At 45.0% G+C, this 6,097-nt stretch overlaps 1 protein-coding gene and 1 long non-coding RNA gene across 2 annotated transcripts in view; one reads left to right on the top strand and one right to left on the bottom strand.

Moving 5' to 3' along the window:
* Positions 1–234: 234 nt before the first annotated feature.
* Positions 235–5,883, bottom strand: LOC138446633 (uncharacterized). The gene is made up of 2 exons (XR_011259483.1): positions 5,760–5,883; positions 235–2,233 (listed from the first exon to the last, which is right to left on the bottom strand). It is a non-coding gene; the product is annotated as an uncharacterized lncRNA (long non-coding RNA).
* A 20-nt stretch (positions 5,884–5,903) lies between these two features.
* PARP4 (poly(ADP-ribose) polymerase family member 4) overlaps positions 5,904–6,097 on the top strand; it is a 75,056-nt gene continuing 74,862 nt past the window's right edge. Inside the window, exon 1 of the mRNA XM_069601721.1 lies at positions 5,904–6,023. The gene's annotated coding sequence lies outside the window, so the exon portion shown is untranslated. The remainder of the gene's footprint in view (positions 6,024–6,097) is intronic.

The following is a 6,097-nucleotide window of genomic DNA, read 5'->3' as shown; positions in this document are numbered from 1 at the left end:
ATACTGCAACCAAGACCTGGTGCAGCTAAATAAATAAATACATATATTTGTTAAAAGATTACTTTAAAGACACTTCATAAAATTGGACTTCCCGAAAGTGTTTTGCTAGCTACTTCAAAAATAGTCCTTCTTCCTGAAATCATGGTTTTCATTTTTTTTTTCTTTTTTAAATTATGGATGAAGAAGTCAAAGCCCAAGACTTCCAAAGTCACACAGCTAGATACCACACAAGGAACCAAATGCTCATCCTCATTTATTGTAGTCCTTTAGCTTGAAAGCTTGCCCAAAAGTCTTATTTTTTTTAAGTGTGTATCTTTTTAAAATAGTCACAATATTTCCTACTTTTTTTGCCTATATTTTATTCCTCTATTTTTATTCTAATTCAGTCTAAGTATCACATTGGTTATTGGTTGAATAAATTAGTCTTTTACTACATTCAAGTCTTAACTGACTTTTCAGTCAGTTCGGTTCAGTCGCTCTGTTGTGTCCAACTCCTTGTGACCTCACGAACTGCAGCACGCCAGGCCTCCCTGTCAATCACCATCTCCCGGAGTTCACTCAAACTCAAGTCCATGAAGTCGGTGATGCCATCCAGCCATCTCATCCTCTGTCATCCCCTTTTCATCCTGCCCCCAATCCCTCCCAGCATCAGAGTCTTTTCCAGTGAGTCAACTCTTCGCATGAGGTAGCCAAAGTAGTGGAATTTCAGCTTTAGCATCATTCCTTCCAAAGAACACCCAGGACTGATCTCCTTTAGAATGGACTGGTTGGATCTCCTTGCAGTCCAAGGGACTCTCAAGAGTCTTCTCCAACACCACAGTTCAAAAGCATCAATTCTTCAGCGCTCAGCTTTCTTCACAGTCCAACTCTCACATCCATACATGACTACTGGAAAAACCATAGCCTTGACTAGACGGACCTTTGTTGGCAAAGTAAATCAATGTTATATAAATGCTCACCTGTAGCCCAGGTGCCCACTAAGCTTAAAGGTTCTTAAAATCCATTACAAGGTGGAAGAGGGAGAGGGGAGGAACTGCCAGATACAATGAAAAATATTGCATCAAGTCTTGATGTAGAGAAAAGTCAGACTAAGTGCTAACCCACAAGGGATTTTAGCCACAAATTATCCATTCTGATACAATCTTTTATGTCATCACTGGAGGCAGGAGGGCACTGTAATATAATGGCTAATGGCCCATGCTTTGGAGTCAGGCAGCCTGGGATTAGAGGAGTTCTGTTCTCAGAAACTGTTCTCATCTGCAAAATGGGGATGATAATAACACACTTGGCCCTCCCAACTGTGGTTCCACGTCTGCGGATTCAACTCAACAGAGATTGGAAAAACAGCAGGGAAAAAAAAAATTTATATGAATTTTAAAGAGCAAAACTTGAATTTGTTGTACACCCACAATTATTTACTACATGGACAGAAGAGCCTGGTGGGCTACAGTCCATGAAGTCACAAAGAGTCAGACAACTGAACAACTAACAGTAGGCCTGAACACTATAATTATTTACATAGCATTTACATGTACTAGGTATTATAAGTAATATAGAGGTGATTTCAAGTATAGGGAGGATCTAAGTAGGTTACATGCAAACACTATATATTTTATATGAGGGACTTGAGCATTCAGGGATTCTGGTATCCATGGGAGTCTTGGAACCAGTCCCTCATGCAAACCGGGACACAACTGTGTCTGCTTCATAAAATTATCAACAATGTTACATCAAAAGAATATGTCTAGGGAGTTCCCTAGTGGTCCAATGGTAGGTTAAGAATTCGCCTACTAATGTAGGGGATGTGGGCTCAATCCCTGTCAGGAAACTAAGATCTCACATACATAAACCCTTAGGGCCTTAACTAGAGAGAAGCCTGTGTGCCAAGGAAGAGCCCTGCATGCCACAGCTATGACTTGACACAGCTGTACATAAGTAGTAAAAAATACATATATTTTTATATATGTAAAAGTATGACACTTACCATGTGGTAAAAATTTAGGAAATTTTTTCACTTTTTAAAAACCACCAGACCGAAGTATGACTGGCATACAAAAAGCTATATATAATACATATAACTTGATGAGTCTAGAGAAGTCCTCACCCAAGAAGCCATCATCACATCTATACCATAAACAAATCCATCAAGGCACTTTCAATTTTATGACTTCCAACTGTTGACGAACTCAGTTTGTCTGCCAAAGTCCAGCTCGATAGGTCATGTCAGATGGTTCTGCAAGATATAAAAATAATATGTAATTCTCAAGTCATTTGGTAAGAATACTATTTTAAGAATACTATTTTAATTGGGCATGAAAAATCTTTGGAGAGTTGAGGAATTTTCTTTGCTAGCTATGATAGGAGTGACCGCTCTGTCCAGAAAGGACAGAATTTCAGGTCTGGCTGTGGGAGGCTTCCCATGCTGATGCTGTCCAGGCTAGAACAGGTGACCCCAGCAAGGGATAGAGGGACCTGAGAGATGCGAGTACCCAGCCTCTAAGCAAAGGCAAGAAAAGCCACAGCCCACTTTATCCATGGGAAGTAGAGTTCTTCTCTAAGGTCCTAAGGCTCAGATTTCCAGAATGTTACCTCAGTAAGAAAATTTCTAACTACGTTGGATGCAGAAAGACATCTTAAAAAAAAAAAAATCTTGTCATTTTAATATGGATAGAACTAGTGCTGGTGGGTTGGGCTTGCAGCAAAAGGTCATGGAAACCTGTGAGTCTAAACAATGAAGGGATTATCACATGCACTATATTCTAGAATGTCCGAGCAATAATGTGGAGTAGATAATAAAGAGAATTCTAGCCTGAATCTGCTGGGATCACAGCAGAGCAATACAATGATAGTTAATTAAGACTTTACTGTAATTATCGTCTGATGGTTCTTGACACATTCTATGGGTTTTTATGCTTCAGATCAACTTGCAGCATTCTATGCGTTTTAAATGTTTTATTACACATTTTTAAAGCAGCACATTTACCCTTCAGAAATAAGATTACTGATTCCAGGGAGGGGAGATCAAGATGGCAGAGTAGGAGGACACAAAGTTTGCCTACACTTACAAACATATCAAAAATACATCTACATGTGGAGCAATCCTCACTGAAGACAAATTGGAGACAGACAGCCTTGTAAAACCAAGCCTGTAAGAAAGATCCACACAGAATCAAGTAGGAAGGGAAGAGAAGTAATTGGCTCAGGACCTGCACCCTGGAAGGGGACACAGAAGAGGAGAGAGATGACACAGGCTTTCCTGGGGAGGGGTCAGTTTTAGCCACTATTGGGCATCCTAGTCCTGGTGTCTGACACTGGGAAGACATACCCCCTTAGGTGGTGTGAAAACCAGTGGAACTAATAGGAAGGCTGTAAGAACCCTAGACTCCACTTGTGAGGGACATACACAAGCCTGCTTACTCCAGAAACAAGGGGAAGCAGACCGACGCTGCCTGGGTTCTGGCTGGTTTCCTGGGACCGCCCCAGCACACAGCCCAGCACACCCCCACAGCTCCATGTTAGGTAAAGGTGCAGCACCTGAGGCGACTGCAAGACTGTGAGGCACAGAACAGGCTGAGACCCCTAAACGGGGTAGGGGAGGCATCGGTGCACTTTCTGAGGAGCGCATCAGAGGCAGCGCAGCTCTGACTGGTGCTGCAGCCCATGCCAGCCACCTGCTCTAATCCCCCCTGCTCCAGCCCTGCGCTCTTGAGAGCAAAAGAAGGGTCGGTCCTGTGCAGGATCCTTGCAAGGGTGTGCAGACCACCCAAGTTAAGCCTCCTCGGATCAGTTCCTACCCTCACCCTATTTAAAGAACCAGGTCGCCCCAGCTCCTGGAGCAGGGACACCTGATGTTTGTTTTCATGTCCTCTTACTGTAGCACAAGTCTGACCTCGTCAATTTCTATCGATAAGGAGTCCAAGGGGATTTCCGTAGTCATACAGTGGGTAGAAATCCACTTGCCAATGCAGGGGACACTGGTTCCCTCCCTGGTCTAGGAAGATCCCACATGCCTTGTAGCAACTAAGCTACAACCAGAGAAACCACCACAATGAGGAGCCTGTGCACCACAACAAAGAGTAGCCCCCCTCACTGCAACTACAGAAAAACCCACGCAGTAGCGAAGACCCAGTGCAGCCAAAGATAAAAATAATAAAAACAAACATTTTAAAGAGAGTCCAAGGACCCCGGACTATAACATTTATACATCTACTTTTTTGTTGTAAACCTTTGACTATCTTCTAGGATCTGGTAAGGTAGTTTCTGACAGGTTTTGTCAAGTTTTAAAAGATGTTTCAAAAATAAATTTAAGAAACTGTTTTGGGACTTCTCTGGTAGTCCAGTGATTAAGACTCCGAGGTTCCACTACAAGGGTATAAGTGTTTGATCCCTGGTCAGGGAACTAAGCCCCCAAATGTTGCCCTACACAGTCCCTCCAAATTGTTTTGGGATAGGGATGGACCTTGTACCATTTTTGCTGATGTCAGCTAAATTGATTCTCACACAATCTTGTAAGGTAGGGGCCCCCAACCTCTGGGATCTAATGCCTGATGATCTGAGGTGGAGATGATGTAATGATAATAGAAATAAAGTGAACAATAAATGTAAATCACTTGAATCATCCCACCCCTTCTGCAGAAAAACTATCTCCCATGAAACTGGTCCCTGGTGCCAAAAATGTTGGGGATCACTGCTGTAAGGTAGCTTGTCCATAATCCCCTGGGAATTAAGTAGTAAAGTCAGGATTCAAATCCATATTCTTTCTACATCTTTTTTATTGCCATTTTATTTACTATTTTCAGAATTTTATTATTTCCCATTAGGTCTGTCTAGTCAAAGCTATGGTTTTTCCAGTAGTCACTATGGATGTGAGAGTTGGACTATAAAGAAAGCTGAGTGCCGAAGAATTGATGCTTTTGAACTGCGGTGTTGGAGAAGACTCTTGAGAATCCCCTGGACTGCAAAGAGATCCAACCAGTCCATCCTGAAGGAAATCAGTTCTGAATATTCACTGGAAGAACTGATACTGAAAATGAAACTTCAATACTTTGGCCACCTGATGTGGAGATCTGACTCATTGGAAAAGACCCTGATTCTGGGAAAGATTGAAGGCAGGAGACGTGGACGACAGAGGATAGGATGGTTGGATGGTATCACCGACGCCAAGGACATGAGTTTGGGTAAACTCCGAGAGTTGGTGATGGACAGGGAAGCCTGGCGTGCTACAGTCCATGGGGTCGCAGAGTCGGACAAAACTGAGTGACTGAACTTATCGCCCCTCTACTCAGTGAGTGGCCAGCCCCTCCTTTCTGGAATGGCAGATTGTTGTTGTCCTTGTTTAGTCCTTAAGTCCTGTCTGACTCTGTGCGACACCCCCGTCCCACCCCCCCCCTTCCCCTTGGATTGCAGCCCTTCAGGCTCCTCTGTCCATGGGATTCTCCAGGCAAGAATAATCGGAGTGGGTTGCCATGCCCTCCTCCTCCAGGGGTTCTTCCCGACCCAGGGATCGAACCCCTGTCTCCACAATTGGTAGTCCGATTCTTTACCGGCTGAGCTACCAAGGAAAACACATATTTCTAATTACTCAGTAACACTACCAAGAACTACAAACTCTCAGAATCCTGCACTAAAATTAGCCTCATGTTTCCCCAATCTCAAATCCTCTCGACATTGTTCTTTTCCCGCTCCGGAAAACTGCCCTTCTTCCTCAAGCAGTACCACCACCGCTTTCCCCAAACTACGAAGTTTGGAGTTCTCCTCACAGCCCAAATGCCGCCTGAAACATGAATCCGAGTCCTGACGCTGGAAGACCGCACGCAGTCCTGTCGCCGTCCGCGGCGCTATCCACGTCCGCCGTGCGCGCTGCGGCCAGTCCAGGGCGGCGCCGGAACCCCAGAACCCGCGGCGGGGGCGCGCCCGGAACCCGGAAGGGCCTGGACCCGGGAGTCCCAAGTCCTGAAGGCCTGGGAGTCAGAAGCCGAGAACTCAGGGGCGCCAGCGCCCGAGTGGGCCAGAGCCTCAGGCAGGTGCGTGGGCGCCGCTGCGGGCAGTCAGCTGAAGGTCCGGGGGTGAGGCCGGCAGGGGACCGCGCCGACCGTCC

The sequence above is a fragment of the Ovis canadensis genome, chromosome 10 (genome assembly GCF_042477335.2).
Source record: "Ovis canadensis isolate MfBH-ARS-UI-01 breed Bighorn chromosome 10, ARS-UI_OviCan_v2, whole genome shotgun sequence".
In the NCBI taxonomy this organism is placed as follows: Eukaryota; Metazoa; Chordata; class Mammalia; order Artiodactyla; family Bovidae; genus Ovis; species Ovis canadensis.
Note: the sequence above shows the minus strand (reverse complement) of the source record. Positions and strands in the feature narration are given on the sequence as shown.